Genomic DNA, 19021 nt, shown 5'->3' with positions numbered 1-19021 from the left:
TGCTGCCCCGCCCTCGCGGTCCCGACACCCGTCCCCCTGGCCCTAGCCACCCCACCGGACCCCACAGCCCCTCCCACCGCTCCTGCCATCCCCGCCTTTGCTATCCCGTTGGTCCCTGCTGTCACGGCTACCACGGTTCCCGCCCCCGGTTTTGCCATAATCGCGGCCCCGCCCCTCAGTTCTGCCTCTACAAGCCCGCCCACCAGTGTCACCGCTGCCCCGCTCCCCCTGCCCCCGCTTAGCCCACCGCTTTCCCCCCCCTACCCGCGAGTGCGGCCGCTCTTCCCACCCCCAAGTCCCCCTTGCCCCTGCCGACACAGCGCCGGTGGTGGCCGAAGTCCCATCCGCGTCCGTTGCTGCTGCGTCTTTGCAGTCCCCTGCCGCTCCCGGATCTGCGATGCCGAGAACGTCTTTCGCGGCCGCGCTGGTGTCCTCAGTGCCCCTTGTGCAAGTTGCCGTGGGAAACCTGCCGTTCAAGCTCATGCAGCACACCCCGAGCTGCCCACAGGCCCCACGGCAGGGCAGACGCCCATGGCTAACCCCGTCCCTGCCAGCGTTTCGGCGCAATCCCCCGGTCCCGGCACAGCACCGCTTGTGCTGGGTTACGGGGCGCCCCAGCCCCCCAAGTCACCCCGTGCCGGCACCGCGGCGTCTACACCGGGGGCTGCAGCCTCTCCCGTGCCTGCCGCCGCTCCAGCCCGGTCTCCCATCATGGCCGCTCTGGCAGTGCCGTTCCTGCCCGCCGGGGCGGCAGCCACCCCATCCCAGCTTACGAGCTACCAGTGGCTGCACGCCGCAGTCCAGCCACCGACTAGGCCACCGCTCGCCAGGCCCCCCCCCCAGCAGACTCCCACTGCCTCCACGCCGCTCCTCCTGCCTCTCGCCACCCCAGGGAAATAAACACGGGCAGGAGACCTTTCCCTTTTTTATTGCCTTTATTAAAAGTGATCAGCTTGGGTGGGGAGAACCGATGGGTCCATGCTCACACCGCCGCTGCTCCCAGGAGTGAGTCGGAGGAGGAAGAGTGTATCTTTATCCACTGGTCTGTGGGCAGAGCTGAGGGATCCGACCTCACGAGATCATCAGGAAATCCCTTGGATTTTGGTTCAACATTCGAGGTCCTCTGTCTAGCCGACATCCTTTAGGTTAGGGTGAGGGGTAAAAAGGTCTTGGCGGATACTAGATTCTGTTCTTCACGTCTAGACATTGCTTTCATTCATCAATTTTGTGTTGGCTCGTTGTTTTAGGGGTTTTTGGCTAGGTTTCGTGAGGGGCTTCTCCCGTTGCATTCTGGTTCCGAGGTCGTTTGCATGCTAACTCTGAGGTCTCCTCCTCTTCACTGCCCCGGGTGCCATCCTCCAGGAAGCAGCACGGTGTCACTTGACAAAAGGGGGAATTCTTAACCATCAAGGACAGGTAGTTAACGAAAACGACAGGTGATTACAATAACAAACAGTTAGAACTCCACCCTGGCAGCAACTAGCCCAACCTGTTAACTCTGCAACCTTTAAAAAATGGGCAGCTTTTTCTACTCATAACACCAGGATCATCTCCTGCTGACAAGGCTGCGCCGCTGCTGCTGCCCGTGGTCGCTTTCCCGCTCCTGCCGCCGCTCGCCACCGCGGCCCCGGCCCGAGCTGTGCCTTCTCCACCGCAGCCTCCCGCTTCCAAGCTGCTGAATGGCGCGGCTCTGACGCCTTCTGCAACCACGGACGTCCCGTTGTTCCCTTCCACGACCGCAGCCGCAGCCCCGTCTCCCATTTCCGCAGCTCCATCACCTCCCGCACTCCCCGGCCCACCCGCCATGCAGCCAACCACCACCATGACTCCCCACGTTAACCTAGTGACGCAACCCACGCATGCGCAATTGCTACAACCCCCACACCAGCAATATCACTCCGTGCCGACTCATCCAACCACAGCACTGCTTCCGGGATCAACCGCACGCAGCAGTTATCTCTCTGCGGCCCCGCCGCCACCCCCCACTGCTTTCGCTGCAGCTTTGGTACAGCCTCCCAGTTCCGACCCGCTGCATGGCACTGTCCAGCCACAGCCGGCATCCCTGTACCCTGTCAGGCCACTTCCGCCACCACCGGGTCTATACACGGCACCACAGCAGTCGAATCCTGCGGTGCCTTGGATGTATCGTTCTGCGTTTCTCCCTCTGCCGGACCTTGAGGTCCCAGGCACAGCCACATCACTGAGAGATCCCTCCGCAGCGCATGACCCTTCACAATCGATACCTAATATGCCTCCGCTGCCACATCCTGTACCTCCGCCGCCTGCTTCCCTGCCTCCGCTGCCGCATCCCGCAGCCGACCCAAGCAGCACCGGATCACGTCCGCACCTCCTCGAACACCCAACCACGTTTTCGCCTTCCACTCTCCTAGCACCGAGTGGGACTACTTTGTGTCACGATTTGTCTGCACAGCCACATCCATGCACACAAACTGTGCAACGAGGAGGGGGAGGGTGGAATATGACAGCTCCTTTAATAAATATAGGACAGACAGAGAATTATTTTGCCCCTGCAAATGCCAACCCTTTGATCCCAACACAAAAGAATTCCGAAAAAGAACTGTTCCCAAACAGCTCCAGAGTCCTCCCAGTGTTTGGGACAGATTTCTCAACCCAAAATGAGACACTAAACCCTGAAAATTCACCAGCATTAATCCCAAAATTAGAAAACTCACAAAAATCTCTTGATCATTTTCAACTAACAGACCGGCATGAAGTCAGACGCCAGATTTGCAAAGAAGAAAGTCTAAATCCTCTAGCTATGCCTGTGCTATTCAGCCAGCAAGCTGATGGTCCTAGAACATGGGTGGCTATCCCACCTCATGAGATAAAAGAATTGCGAAAAGCAATAATGGACAGTGGTATATGCTCCCCATATTTTAAACAACTGCTGAAAAGTACCCTGGAAGGACATACACTCACACCAAATGACTGTAAAAATCTTGCTAGTATAATTCTCATAGACTCACAATATATGCTACGGGAACTCAAATGGAAAAGACTGCTTACAGGGGTACTAGCCACTTGTAGACAAAGTACTGATGCAGACCTCCGTACCCTTGCCATGTCTAAGCTGACTGGTGACTCTCCTGATGATCAGAATGATAATCAAGTGAATTTACCCAAAACGGTGTTAGATGACATTAAAAAGATGGCTCACAGAGCCTTTTTGCAAATTCAGCCTGCAGGAAGTTTTGAAAAAGCCTATAATCTGATTAGCCAAGAGTTGTCTGAACCATTTACCACATTTGTGGACCGGGTTATCCAAGCAGCAGAAAGACAACGCAGTGATGATATAGCTCGCCCGATAATGATATGGAACATTATTGAAAATAATGCCAATGCAGAATGTAAAAGAGTTATCAAAGGCCTAGGAAAAGAAAAACCCACAGTGCCTGAAATGATAGATGCTTGTAACAAAATTGGGAGTCCACAGCAAGTGGCAACTATCCAGGCAAATGAACTTGGAAAAACTCTAGGAGAAAAAATTGAAAGGGCTCTTACAGCTCAAACAGCGCAAGCAGCTGCACAGGCAGCACAAGCAGAAGCACGAGACCAAAAACTTACTGAAATCCTAGCTGCCTTGCATCTAAACTCCCAGCAACAAGGCAACACTATGACTGTTATGCAAGCTGCTGTGACTTCAGGACCTTGCTACTTCTGTAAACAACCTGGCCATATCAGGAGGAAATGACCAGAAGTCAAAAGGGGTTTGCATGTGTTTCCACAGGTGGAGGGCCCTACCACGCATCGAAGCCCACCGATGCCTCCATGACAGCCAGAGACCCCGCGAGTGGAAACCAGGAAGCAAGCACCCAGACCTGAACAGCGCAGAATCATCAGGAGAAAGTGATCTGCCAGAAACAGCTACAAAACCTAAAGGATTTAGCTAACCAAATTACAATAGATGACCCATCTTGGCTAGACAGTTTGTTTGATGGTTGGAGCTTTGCACCTTGGCTAAAGGAACTCTGTAAAATAGGCTTGATTATTCTAATAGTAATAATTGTAGTTTTAGTAGCAGTACCCTGTATACTTCAGTGTGCGCAAAGAATTATGAGTAAGACAGTGTCTAATATTTTAGTTGTTCATCAGAACGGGGGAGATGTTGGGGAAGATGAAACAGGAAAGCCTTATAAATATGATTGTCTGGCAAAAAGATTTTGAGAATATAGAAACTATAAGTGAGATTGAAATGAAAGCAAGCTTTGAGATACCTATTACAATACAATAAATCTTCTTCTGTGTTGAATATTCTAATTCTCACTAACCAATCTAGTACAATATACAAATCCTATAGCATTTACATACAGCCTATAAGAATCACTACATTACCATACTGTGTTACATTTTAAACCCTAAAAACTACTCTTTGGACCCCTTCTGCCAAGCTAGTAGGGTCTGCTCTGACCCTTGGACCTGTCTGCAAGCAGAGGGTATTGTTTCATCAAAAGAGGATTACCTTCAGTCTGGCCACACCATTGTTTTCCCGTTGTTCAGTAACTAAGGTATCTCAAAGCTTGCTTTCATTTCAATCTCGCTTATAGTTTCTATATTCTCAAAATCTTTTTGCCAGACAATCATATTTGTAAGGCTTTCCTGTTTCATCTTCCCCAACAGGGACTTCATAACCTGAAGCTGTGATTGGACAATTAACCTCAATATGTAAATGGACCAAAACTTATAAAAGTGTGAAAACATGTGACCCATTGTCCATCTTGGGTATAACCTTGGCCAGGCTCTTGTACTGCCCAAGTTGTATTCTTTGAAAGCCTTTTTATAAATACCAACTTTATTCCTTTAACATCATCTAGCCTCTTTTCTAGGTAGCCTCTCAAGGCATCATGATCAGGGCTTGCTATCACTTGCTTCCCTTTCTTTTGAATTAGGTTTAGTGACAGCAAGTTTTCCCTGTGGTTGTTTGTTGTTTTGTTTCCTTGCTGTTCACCTGTAAGTCTCTGTCCGAAGTTTCCCTCATCTGCCTCACGATTGTCATGAAAGAGACAGAGATTGGGGACCACTGAAGAAAAAAGACCCTTGTCTGAAATTCTGGCCCTGTTGGAGAAAGTTGCTTGCCAAGGACCCTGAGGCCTGAGCACATTGCTAAGCTATTGTTCACAGGTGTGTTTGCTGTATGCTACACTGAACCTGGTGAAAGGAAGAAAGGGGCACTTTGCCCTTTTGCAACAATAGCCCTGGAAGTTGTCCCACCTCTCAGCTTGGCTGGACTTCTCCTGAGGTTTTGGGTGGTCCCCACAGAAGAGCCCTCACCTGTTTTACAACCACTGTGACAGACAGACTGAGATGTAAGAAGCCTCTCCATCAAAGACCGAGACATGAAATCCCTATGTGAAAAGGCCCCCCCAGCTCTTTCCAAGGACTGGGACTGAAACCCCTAACCGGGGGGAGGTGTGTGGGGGAGGCAAGCTAACCAAAGCAAGATGGATGTTGCAGCTGCGAGCAGTGGACCAAGAAGACAATAGTTCTCACCCACTTCTGAGAACATGGACTGTGTGTACCCTTCTTCAAATACCATTTTTTCCCCAGAAAATACAATAGACTACTTTTGATTTGATTTCAAAATTCATCCCCTTCCCCCATCAAAAAAGAGTATAATAAGAGTTTGGATGAACTGCAACCTCTGAGATCTCCCCGGATGTGACCTGGTGAACTCAATCGGCTGGACATGGAAGGACTTCGCCGTTTCTACGTTTGGTAGCTCTATACCTTCCTTTCTCTTCCTCCCTCTTTTTCCCTTTTTTCCCAATTCCACCCCAACACATTTTGCTGTGGTCATTCAATAAAGGTACATTGGTTTTTGATTAATACTGCAAACCCCCTGTGCTGCGTCAGTATTTTTTGCATTCTGAGATCGATCCATGAACCATCACAAAACCCGTTCATAAGGACGGATTGTGACATCACCAAAGAACAAAATGTTCCCTGGTGACAGTCTCCCAGTGCATGCCAGCAGCCTGCTCTGTCCGGAGAAAAGCCTCCTGCCCCAAGTGAACTGTTGCATGAATCTGTTGACTTGTAGGATGAAAAATTGTGCAGTATGTCTGAGTAGGCTTAAAGACAAGGCAGGGAGTGTTGCATGGTAAGACTCTGGGACCGCTCTTTCACAGTGAAGTGAAAAGGAGGCCAGGTTGCTTTGGGGTGAAATGTTCAATCAGGTACTGACAGGAACATGCTGGAAAATCCCTGTGAAAGTGAAAACAAAGTGACTCCAACTGTGGGAGCAACCAGGGATGTTCTTGCTGTTTTCTGAGCTGTGGTGTTACTGCTGGCCATTACAACTAAGGGCAGCAGAAAACAGGCAGGCTGGTAAAAGTAGATTATGGACTACTTTTCTCTCTGTTAGAGATGCAGTGTCACACAATTCCTTTCATATCCTTCTGCAAACCTCCTAGAAGCTTCCTAATTTTCAGTATGCATCAGAAGACTCAGAAGAGGCAGCTACTGTGTTAGTCATCACACAAAATAGGGACCAAAGCAACTTTCTTCAAATCCTCAGTCCAGACATGTGAGCTGCAAGAAAAGGGCAAGAACAGCAGGCTTGCAAGAATGCTCCTCTCCCTTGCCTTTGCTGATGGTACCAGGGGAACAGTGATGGAGGATGTGGTGTGGGGATCCACAGACCCTGCTAGGCTTGCAGGCTGGTATGGTACAGCACAGGGAGGATGAACATAGGTGCTCTCAGCTCACAACAGTGGCAGCTCTATCTTTTAACGTTCCAGGAAGGAGCTTAGCAGCAATATTTTCAATTTCCTATCTATGTGCATGAAGAATTCCTTGGTGCAAAGGCTAGGTGAGAACATGTAGTCTTGTCCATTGCAAAGACACCAGCTTCCTGAAAGTCTGCAGTTCAGGCACATGGATCTAATATGGTTTCTTCTTCAGAAGAGCACCAGAACATTTAAATTCAATATCCTGAAGCTCCATTAACTTCTTTATCAGATTTTCCTTCCAAAGACTCAGTTTCCCCTCCATCCTGCCTTCCCTCTGCGGTAGTTTCAGAGAGAGATGGCTATCTCAGTTTAGGATCCTATCCTTAAGTAAAATGTCACCCCAAGGGGGACCCACAGCATGACTCAGGTGGCAACAAAAAGCAAAGCCTGTGCAAGAAATTCAGTCTTTAAACAAGGCTGCATTTTTGTGACTGGTGAGTGTTTACTTTGGTAAATTTCAGAAGTGCAAATAATGAATAGAAACCTATTGTTTATATTAGTCTAATAATAAATACAGCACTGGCTATGTTACCTGAACAAATCACTCATTGCAAGCTGTTTTGTGACTTCCTGTGATAATTAATAATTCCTGAATTGTTGTAAGATAAGGGAAAATGTTTATATTATGCTAGTATCTAAAGACCCAATGTGAGCCCATGTCTCCTTAGATTGCCTGTTTCCAGCACAGGCATGTGACCTGGTTTAAAAGACAGGTGTCTGCCAGGGAAGGCGGGAAACTTCCTGGAATGGAAAAGATGACCCCCTCCTGTTAGGTTGTACCAGGGGGGAAGGGGGGGTGAGGGGCAAGGAGACAAAGACACAACTCACCCCCAGATGTTCGTGTGACAACAGAGATTTATTTCCATGCCCCCCCTTATAAAGGGCATTTTGAAAGACCTGGTCTGGATATTCTCATTGGTCTGAACTCCACACTCCCTCAGCATCTGGCCAGTGAAATGCTTGCAGCTTCATAAGAGATCTGATTGGGAGAAGCCCCTGTCAGTCAATCCCAGGGCTTGGTATGTGATATCTGGTAACACCCTCCCACCAAATTATTATAACCTTTGAAATTGCAGGGCTTTCAGGCAGAGATATGGGAAAATGAATAACAGTTCTTTACTAGAATATATATAAAGACAGACAGACAAGCAACAACAAAACCAGAAAACCCAATAACAACCCTTTTCTTGCCTGTCAAGCCATTTTTCCCTTTGGTGTAGCTACGACCACAACCGGCAGGGGGCGCTAATGGCTAATGTTAGGCAGAGAGGCTGCAGTGACTCCCCTGCGACTTCAGGGGGTGCTGTTGGCTCAGGTGGCTTCAGAGGGTGGCTGAAGTAAGCTTGGAGCCTTTCCAGGGGGTAATGGCAGCCTTGGAGAGAGACAGAAGTTGGAGGGGGGTGTTTCAGTTTTCCCCTGGCTCTCACATGTCCCATGCACTGTCCTGGTAACAGCAGCAGCTGCCAAGGCTCCAGTAAGCCGTTGGGAGGTGCTCCCTCTTGAGAGATGGAGGCACTTGGTTTTCCCCTGAGGCACCCATGCAGATGGTGAGGGTCTCTCCCAGCAAGAGTGGGTATTGAAAAGTCCCAGTCCAACAGCTGGTCTTGCAAGCAGTGGTTTACACACGGTAAAGAAAAACAGCATGGAAGGTTCAGCAAGAGCAGCAAGTCTTCTGGGCAGAAGTCCAGCACCAAAACCCACAACCATCTGCCCTCCAAGCTGGGCAAAGACTGAACCATCCCCAGCTAAGAAACTACCAAAAACCACCTCACTTATCCCCATCCCCAAGAACCATTCCAACAGTATGTCACAGTCCTGGCTACATCTTTTGTCCTTTAAATTAACATCCATTCACTATCTCTATGACAAGAAATGGGAAGAAAATTCCCTAAAGAAAAAAAAGAAAACCTAACCCCCAACAGCATGAGAATCAGTGCAGAAAGAATCCTGCAATTCAAAACTACATGGCATTTCCCTGGTGAGTCCTTTCCTTCCTGAGTCCGGTGCCTTTCAAGAAAGGAGAATGTCTGCTGCCATTCAATATATTCTTGCTAATCAATCTATGTGTCCACTGCTCAGATACTATCAGTATGATAGTATATGAACCTCAGATATAAATTATAGTAACATAATTTATGTAGAAATTTGAAGGAAAATTAGGTTACAAGTGGGATTGTTAACTATCTACCACAGAGCAGATCAAAATTGGAAGGATCACAAATATCAGGCTGTTTAACTTTCTGACACAGCTGGATAAAAAGAACTTTATTTGAATAGCATAGTCTTTAGTACTAGGTTTCTCATCTGTGAGTTTTGGTTCCCCAGCAGTGATGAAAGGAATGAGAAGGAGGTGTCTTTATAAACAAACTGTGGGTCTACTGGTACATAAAGCCAGATACTGAGAGGTGAAAGAAGCAATGGGGGGGAACCATAAATTCCATAGGAATTCCATTAATTGACACAAAATGTCATTCACCCAAGGCTGTGTTAAATCCCTGGATTTAGAGAAAAAGAACAGAGACACAAGGAAAAAGAAAAAAAAAAGGGATGTGTGTGTACACATTAGAAGGAGCTCTGTATTAGGCTATTTGGGAAGACTGTACCTCTCAAGTACCTCAGCCAATGGGAAAAGAGAGAGGGAAGTGTGGCCAGGAAATTAGGATAAAAAGGAGGCTGCGTCCTCCAAAAACTTGAGACACCCCATGGGAAATACCCATGACCTCTCCCTTTATTTGAATAAAGTTACAGGACTCCTCTGTCTCTTTTTGGACATAAACATCTGGTATTTTTGTATGACAGCATACAGCTGGACTGTATGCCTCATAAGAGGAGGAGGGGTTCAGCTAGAAAGCAGAGGCCAGCCAATCCCTGACGACAATGTAAGCAGGTAGCTATTGGCCAGTGAGCTGGGTGGTAACCAATCATAGCCAATCAGCTTCGAATGCATCTCCCCCAACCACAACATATGGTGACCTGAAGACGTGAGAACTAAGCCACAAGAAAAGAAAGGAGATGGAGCACCAGAGAGCGACAGCCAAGAGCTGTGAGGATATTACAGCCAGAGCTGCAAAAGAAAAATGGCCAGAGATGTGAGAGAGAAAAACAGCCTGGAGAGCTGTTGAGGAATGCAGTCAGAGAGCTGCCAACAGTCGAGGAGCTGTGATTGTCTAGAAGAGGACATTAAAAGGGTGAGCTACTGCTGGGAACAATAGGTGGTACAATTTTTGCAAAAGATAAAGCTATAGTGAATATTTGGACTTTGATCTCAAGTAAAAGAGGGGTTGAGCACAACGAAGAGGCTCTAGAGACTTTACTACAGTTTTGCAAGAGCCAAGGTGTAGAAATCACCAAAGATGCTGCCTTTAGTGTTAAAATCTGGGAACAAGCCTGCCAACTGATTTTTGATGGACACGTTACAATTGATAACAGACAAGAAAAATGCAAAAGAGGATGCAAATACGCCAGTGCTGGTCACTCAAAATGGCGGAGAGCACATGGCGCAAGCGCACAAAAAAACCCAAGATGGCAAACACCATGTGCTGCAGATGCTTGTCCCACAAGATGGTGGACCCCACATGGCATGAGAGCCACCTGCCCAAGATGGTGGGCACTACGTAGTGCGGGAGCTGCCTGCTCAAGATGGCCCGCTGAAACATCCTGAGATGGTAGAGCCCGGGCAGCAGCCTGTGAGGGAGGGGATGCCGCGCTGGGCACACGGGGGAGCGGCTGGAGGGGGAGCAGGCATTGTTTGGGCTCTGCAACAGCGCAGTGCCAACACGCCATGCTTTCGGGACCAGAGCCCCCCCCCCCCCCCCCCCCCCACGGGTGCCAGATGTGTCTGCACAGCTCGCGTGACAACTGCCCTGCCGTGAATGCCAGCACAGAGGCCAGAGCTGCCCACGCAACTGCCAGAGTTGCCCCTGCTGTGCCTGCAGGACCCGTTCGCCATTTGTTCCATGCCCCATGTTGCCATGGAAGCGCTCGGCCTGCCTCCACCTCCAGCTGATTGGTACAGTCCTGAACCTCTGCAGATAGCCCAGCCTTCTCTTGTGTCCTAGAGTGACGTTATGATGCTTGTATCCCCAGTCGTTGGTTCTGTTTATGCTGGATATTATGTTCTGTGCCTTCAAGACTGGCTCTGAAGAGCGAAGTTTTGCTTTGGTTTTGTTATTGGCCTGCTCCCCCACAGCTGGCAGGACACAGAGACAGGGCAGTACATACTGCAGCTTTTGCTTTTTGCTTGGCTTTTTGCTTTGCTCTTGCTTCTTTGCTTCGCTCTTGCTTCTTTGCTTCTGCTCATTAGTTAGTTTAGCTAAGCAGTCCGAATTTTTCCCTGGACCGTTTTTCCTTTCCCTTTTTTGGAACCATTTGAACCTGCTCCAGACTGGGACCTGGAAACACCAAGTTTGCACCTTGTGGCCTGCAGCAGCTATTCCCAGTGCCGGAGGGCACTGATAACAGAGCGAACACTCCCAGGAGAGACTTTCTGAATTTGTCATCTTTTTCACAGCGGTGAAAGAGTGGTGTCATCTGGTATTGTTCATTTTGTGTGCTTTGCCTGTTAAATAAAGAGGTCCTTTCCACTTCTCTCCGAGGAATCCTTCCCGAACCGGTTGGGGGGAGGGGCCATGTGGGTTTGCTTTCTGGAGGGGTCCCCTTTAGAGGTTTTCTCCCAAATTTGCCCTAAACCAGGACATCTTGACATATCCACTCGCAGCGGTGCCGCCCCCCCAGGGGAACCCAGAAGTGTGCTGGAACCCAGAAGTTGAGTGGCACTCGAGTCCGGAAGTGCTGGCAGGAGGTTGCCAGCACCTGGAACTGCGGAACACAGCATCCGGCGGCATCCCGCTGCGTCCGCAGTCTGGGCTCGAGAAGCCTGGAGAACACTGCGGCAGCCAGTGCTGCTGTCAGCGCCTGAGGGGCTGGAGCACCCTGCCAGCTGCAAGCAGCCCCAGAGATCAGTGGAGTGGGGCCGTCCAAAGCTGAGAGCTACCCCAAAGCGGGCGCCAAGTCATGTTGCCTAGCAGCCACCATGTCAGTGGCAGCAAACGACTGTAACTCTGCCAGGGCTGTGGGAGGAGAACCAGAAGATGGCCCCTGGTCCTCCAATCCATTCAACCCTGGAGAGAACCCTGCCAGTATCACAAAAGAGCTCTCGCCACACCGTGCCATGCAGCATCAGCTGGAGCCGTGTCATGGCAAGTTGCTGGAGCCGGGAGAACCCTTTCTGATAGCATGCCCCCTCTATATTTGCCCTCTGCAAGAGTGGAGCGGCAGCAGGAGGGGGGGGTATGTGGGATCGTGGAGGCTGCTATGGCAAGCACACACCACTGAGCACATGGTGGCAACCTCATGGCCGCACTGCGCTGGCAGGCACATGGCAGAGCCAGGGGACAGCAGGAAGCGGCGAGCCACCTTCTCAGCGAGTCTGATGAGAAGCCACAACTCTCTGTGTGTGGGCAGTGAGGAAGTGACCCAGGGAGTCCAGTGGCACAAGCAGGGGCAGAGCTGGCAAGGGCAGCGCCCCTGCTCCCCATACATGGCAGGCTTTGCCCAGTGAGGTGCAGCTGCCATCTTGTGTGCCAGCGGAGCCCTGCGAGCTGCCCCAGCATGGCCTCTGACCCATGCCACTCCCACCACTCCCACTGCAGCCAGGGCTCCTGTCTGCTGCAGACTTTTGTGAGCTGATACTGTGCTAGAGAAAGGACCTGGCTGGATAGGTAACCCCTTCCTCATGGGGGACTGCAGCATTTGTATTGTGCGGGAGCAGCTGTAGGCTAAGCATGTAGTTTCTGCAGCTAGTCCATGGAACTCTTCTAGTTTTACTATTCAGATGGCAATTGCTGCACTATTTAGGGGGTCAGTACTGTTGTTTTGCCTGTGTTACCACTATCCCAGACCCTCACTATTAAGATTGCCTTTTTTACCATACCAGTTTGTGACCCCCTGCATTGCTTTGATTACTTTTTGTGATAGATGCTCCTGTAATAATTCTAAGTTGTAAGGTATCCATTCAAGTGGAAATTAACTGATACGTTTTTTCAAAGTACCCTTTTCTAGAAGAACAACTCCCACCTTGCTACTTCCCTAATGTGGGAAAGGTTACTACTGGAATGAAATACCTAACCCTCTCATCCTAAAGCAACTTCTGACTCAGGGCTTGTTATCTCTTGAAAACACTTAGGGAGTTAATGTTAATATAATTGTAATGTCCAGAGTCCATATTTATATACCTTCTGTGAAGGAAAATTAGCGAATTTAAGTATTGTCAAGTCATTTTTTGCTACTGTTAAAAATTAACTTTATATTTTTACTAAATGACTGTTTATTAGAGAAAATTAAGGTTATCTGTGTGATTGTAGTATAGTTCTGGATCCAGATAATATTAATACATAGAGTTTTTATGAAAGGATTTGGTTGTAAGATAATTGTTTAATGTTACTCATACGCATTCCTTTAGTTATATTAATAAAAGTTTGCTTATAGGTATTTTAGGGAAACCCTATCAGTCAAGGCTTAAGGCTCTGGCCAAGCCCCAGCCCTGGCTGACTGGGGAGTATACCATCAGACCCAGGTGTTTCTACACTGAAAGTGTAATCAAGTCATTTTGACTTGCTAATTTGATTTTACAAAAGCTGGACCTCCTTTTTCTGAAGTAAATTTGAAAATCTTTTCCAGAAAAGGTTCTCCAACTCCTTGCTGCAAAATGGGGCTCCCCAGAGATGGCAGACCCTGGGTGATGGTAAAGCATTTAGGCAGCTATAAGTATTACCTTGTTGATTTTTGTTCAGCAGAGCTTGTTGTTTTTTTAGATGTATTGTTTTACTGTTCATAATAAGAAAAGTGCATGTTATGCTAAACACCCTTCTGAATTTAATAGGTTAAATTATGTTTATGTTATAGTTGTTAAGACTAAAACCAGAGATAAGTACTGATAACCTGTTCAGCTACCACAGCAAACAGAGCTTTTTTGCCTTGATGTAAACACACCTAAATGGTACTATCCAGTGGAATGGGAATCAAAGTCTGGAAAAATTATCAGCCTGGCTGCTCAGTGCTGTGCTCTTTCTGCATTTTCTGTTTCTGTGTCTAAAAGCAGAGATGCAAATGTAGAAAAACAAATTCAGAATGCCTACAAATATGCATTTTGATTGACTAGTGCTCATCAGGTCAAGGCCTGCATGAGCATTGAAATTGTGAGAAAGGACCACTCACTTTTTAAAATGTTAGAGGTTTATTAAACCTTAACAAAAAATACAACAAAAAGACTAAATAAGGAAAAAAGTACAGTGCTGGGAGCCCCCCCCCCCCCCCCATAGCTGCCAGCCACATGGCTCCTCTTCAAAATGGATGCTTCACCTTTTATATCTAGCCCCTCCTAGAGCCTTGTCAGTCAACTCCTTCCTTGCCATCCATAGGTGGAGGTCGCTTTCTGTCCTGGTTCAGGGCAAATTTTGGAGAGAACCCCCAAAGGGGTCCTCTAGGAAAGCATATTCAATTGGCCCCTCCCCCAACCGGTCCGAGAGAAAATACCTCCTTGGAGAAAAGTGGAAAAAACCTGTTTATTAAACAATAAAACCTAAACAATATTAAACAATAAAACCCCTTTCTGCTCCAAAAGAGATGACAAACTCGGAAAGTCCCCTCCCCGGGTTGCAGCTGAGCTCACTCAGTCTCTTATCAGTCCCTCCGGGGCTGGAAATGCCACCGCACAGGCCCGGCCCGGTGGGCCACAGGTGCGAGCTGCTGGTGCTCTTCTGGGTGTTCATTCCAGAGCAAGTTTAAACAGGTCCAAAGAAAAGGAAAAAAACCACAGTCCAGGGAACATCTTTGCCTCATCTAGCTAAACTAACTAAAAGCAAAGGAGAGCTCTGTCCCGCTGTCTGTCCATCCGCAGACAACACAGTCCAGGAGCAGGAATGTGGAGGAGTGAATGCAGTGTATGAAAACAAACTGCACACTTCTTCTCTCCCCCCTTCACTCTCCAGAACAAGTCTTAAAGGTGCAAAACTTATTATTCAGCATAAACAGAACAAGATGACTGGGGATAAAAGCATCATATAGGCAACCTAGGACACTTTCTTACATTCTTATTGGACATCAGGTGTTACCATAGTAACAAGCTGACCTTCCCAAATGCCCGGATTACCAAGACCATCCAGTTATAACAATACTGGGAGGGGAACACATTGCAGTAACATAACTATGCATTTATAAATAACTTCTCTTAAAATACATATAATTTTCACCCCTTAATTGTGAGAGCCAACCATCTCATTACTTATCTATAACAAAACCTTTTAAATGATCCTGTTTAAAAAACTATTGTACTCTAGCCTGATAGCCAACATTCGTAAACTTAAGGCTTCTTAAAGAATTGTCCAAGATACCATAATCCACTGAATTTTTATCAGTGAAACTGATTAACAAAATTTTACCCTGTATTAATCTCAGCAGCACAACCTATTTACAAAGTTGTAGGCTGCTATCACCAACTCACCACAAACAGACATACTGACACAGGCAAGAGCATCACACACCCTTTTTCATCAAGGAGTTAAAGCCTTACAACGGCAATTCCTACTAACAAACACAGAGGCACATAACATTGTCAACTCTTGTGCTAACTGTCAAAGCTATACTACACTGTTGCAAATGAAAGTTAACCCCCATAGTCTGCGAGTCTTACAAGTCTGACAGAAAGATGTCACATGTCTCGGAGTGTGACAGCCTAAAATATATGATTGCTTCAATAGACACTTTTTCATCTGCCATAAAGTGTGCCCGAAAAACTGAAAAGGGGGATGTGTGGTGAAACCCCGCAGACTAGGGTGGCCAAAGCTTTAAACCATCTAACAATATTGCAAAACTTCCAAAACCCTGTCATCTTAAATCATTACTTTTCATTACAGTCCTCTAGTGATGTCCAGTTACCTAAACCTAAGGTATTGGTACAGGACCTTGTCACTTGGGGGCGTGGGTATGCATGTATTTCCACAGATGCCAGTATTTGATGGGTAACAACCCTCTATACCAGCTGGATGGAAATCTGAGACCTTTGGAATGACAACTCACCTGTGACTTCACAAGGACCTCAAGAGTTGGACAGTTTAAGGACATTACTAGCAAAAGAAAATGCTGCCTCTGACAGTTTTAAATGTTACCTCTGATAATTATTAAGTTGGTTTGGTTGTGTTGTTCAAGTTGTAAGTTTTAAGTAATTAGCCTGTGGCATGCCACCCAGTAACACTGAGCCTTTGATAGCTCCTGGACAAGATCGTAAAAATTTTGATGGGACACACCAATAGCTAGAAAGATTAGGTTTGTCGAGTTTAGTGAAGAATTTCATTCTCATTGTACCGTGTTTGTTGTCATTTCTGCAAGGGACCCCGCAAAGGGACGATAAACACAGCTTTTATATTTTGAAAACAGGGGGAACTATGACAGCATACAGCTGGACTGTATGCCTCATAAGAGGAAGAGGGGTTTGGCTACAGAGAAGAGATGCCAGCCAGTCCCTGATGACAATTTAAGCAGGTAGCTATTGGCCAGTGAGCTGGGTGGTAACCAATTATAGCCAATCAGGTTCAAACATGGAGTCTTTTGAATAGCTTATATAAGAGCTGCGTGCACCATTAAACAGGACTCTCTGCTGCATGAAATCCAATACCGTGTCATGTCTCTGTCTCCCCCAACCGCGACATTTGTGGATTAATTTTCCTGATAGTGGGACAGTGGATGAGTTGGACCCTATTTTTAACTTGTTTCAAATACAATGTAAAATTAATAAGCATAAAGAATGTTGTCAGATCTTGAGAGAATTAGAGTGTGAGAGACAATGTGAAAAGTGCATATTATATGGCTCTATGCAGATATTTACTATATGTATAATGTTGTATTGATTAGTAGTGCTGTATTAACATTTTAATAGTATGGTAAATGTAGTTTTGTAGTTAAAATAGAAACTATGTATGTGGGATTTTTTTAAACAAAGGAATGAGGTACTCATGTTAAAAATATGTTAGAAACTGTTGTAAAATAGTTGATAGATCGTTAAGCATGTACTGTTAGTTTGGCTGTTATATTGTAAAAGGGGTTAAAAGGGTAGTTATAAGAAATACAGTACTCAATGGACCATAATACACCTAAGTAAAGTGCACCACCCCCCACACGAAACGAGCCAACCTGGACAAAACTGTAATGGGCCAATCAAGTGCCTTAAATCTTCACACAAATGAAGGATCCAAAAAGAAACCAATCCAAAGGGACAAAAAACAGGATAAAAAGGGGCTTCTGACCCACTGAATGTGTGCCGTTCCATCTGGGACATCGGGGACGTCACTACATCGCTGCTGAAAAGAAGACCCAGCGCCGGCATTGCAGCATCCTCAACGGGAACACTCCTGCTCAGCCCACGGGCCCCCTTGCTTTAGGCCTTTCTTTTTCTTATAATAAAAGCTAAAATCACTTTAGTACTGGGAGCCTGCTCCCGTTTTTATCACTTGCACTAGATAGCAGCCACAGGACACCTAAATCTTTCAGAGAAAGAGAATTTATTGCTCCATTATCAGAAGAAACTAACTTCTTCCCGCCTTGCTCAGTTCTGAAGACGCCGTCAGGATTAAGAGGAAGAAGTTGACACTGACCAGGCTGACTCTCTTGTTTGAATGGAATTTATGCATCATGTATGAGATGTATGAGTATGCAACGGGCTATTGCTTTTAAGGATTACTCCTCTATTAATATGCATCCTTTTTCGGGCTTATGCTGCCCAGAAAGAGGTACCCGGACTGTCTGTAACTCTTTGTTTTTATTGTCCCGTATTGTCCTAAATCCTAATTGTTCAAATTTTTATTACTCTAACTATATTACTATTTTTATAACCATTTTATTACTATTAAACTTTTAAAAATTTTAAAAACAAGTGATTGGCGTTTTTCACAGACAACATGGGTTTAAATATGTAATGGGAAGTAAGCTGCATTCAGGGATTTCTATAATAAAGATAATGGAATCCTTAAATCCAAGAGGGTCAATGAGCTTTTGTTTTAATCTATTTACTCTGTAGAAACTGCTCTAATGATGGCTTTAGTTACAAAACATTGGTATTCCATCATGTTTACAGCATGACTTGGGTTATATTGATAGGAATCGCCTGTACTGTAACCACATTCCTAGACTGTGCCCTTCTGAGGGCTGCTGTTAAAATGCAGATTAGGAATTATTTTAAAACACAGTCTATAAAGTTGTACTGAGTGACTAGCTAGTATTCTAAATACTTCTTGCTGGGATCATATTAAAATCAATTGCCTCAAATATGGCTTACTTAGCTAAGTGTTGGAAGTTAGGATTTTCCTTTTTTTTTTCTCTCAGGGAATTTTGTCATGTTTGTTGTTAAGAGACGATAACGACCAGTACTTAAGAGACAAAAGAAGTAGACAAGGTGAGGGGAAGCGTGCAGCTGCACTCTAATAGCTGAGTGGTTTTCTTTTGGAAGGGCAGAGATACTGCAAGATTTTGGCTGGGGGGTGAGGGGCTGGGCTCACCTCCTTTCTCTCTCACTTTCGGGATTGGAGGGAATGGTTGAGCTGCTGCTATCGCCCCCACCACAAAGTCCAGCCCATTACTGTTTTCTCCTACCGTGAGTGAGGCTTTTGCTCCTAAAAGTGGCCGTTGAACTGGGACCTTATTAACACCCTACCTGACTGGAAAGGACGTTTACCATCTACTTGTGTCAGCAGTTTCGGTGACACTCAGGTGCCTCAGGGGAAAACCCAGGACCCCGAGCCCCTCCCCCTCCGAGAAAGCCTCTCCCGGCTGCATTCGGGAGCCCAGGTGCCGCTGCCCAGCCCCGCCGTTTTTCTGCCACTGCCGTGGGTTTTTCGCTACACTGTAACCCAGCAACTGCTGGGACACCCCACGGCTCCTGCTACAGCTGCGGAGTTTCTGCTATATTTTGTTTGCTACCCCGGGTGTGCTCTCCTCTGACCTTCCAGCAGCTGCTCCGAGGATCCTGCTACAGCTCATTTCACCATCTGGAGGGGCACTGGGATCGACTGCCCCTCTGAGTTTGTAAAGGAAGCTCCTTTTCTATTTCTTCCGCTGGCCTGCCCACCATTAACCGTGTGGAGAAGGCAGCTGATCTCGCGCCACAACGCCCCCTGCAGCTGCAGGGGAATCATCGCACCTGCCCTGCCCTTGAGGAGGCCAACAGCGCCCCTACCGGCTGTGACCATAACTACACGAAAGGGGAAAGTGCCTGGCAGCCAAGA

The 19021-nt window shown here is 47.0% G+C and overlaps 1 long non-coding RNA gene across 1 annotated transcript; it reads right to left on the bottom strand.

Annotated features, from left to right (window-relative positions):
• Window positions 1–916: 916 nt before the first annotated feature.
• On the bottom strand, window positions 917–2385 carry LOC136568534 (uncharacterized). Its single transcript, XR_010785238.1, has 2 exons — window positions 2069–2385; window positions 917–1700 (listed from the first exon to the last, which is right to left on the bottom strand). It is a non-coding gene; the product is annotated as an uncharacterized lncRNA (long non-coding RNA).
• Between the last annotated feature and the right edge of the window lie 16636 nt (window positions 2386–19021).

This window comes from Molothrus aeneus, chromosome W, assembly GCF_037042795.1.
Source record: "Molothrus aeneus isolate 106 chromosome W, BPBGC_Maene_1.0, whole genome shotgun sequence".
NCBI classification, from domain to species: Eukaryota; Metazoa; Chordata; class Aves; order Passeriformes; family Icteridae; genus Molothrus; species Molothrus aeneus.
Note: the sequence above shows the minus strand (reverse complement) of the source record. Positions and strands in the feature narration are given on the sequence as shown.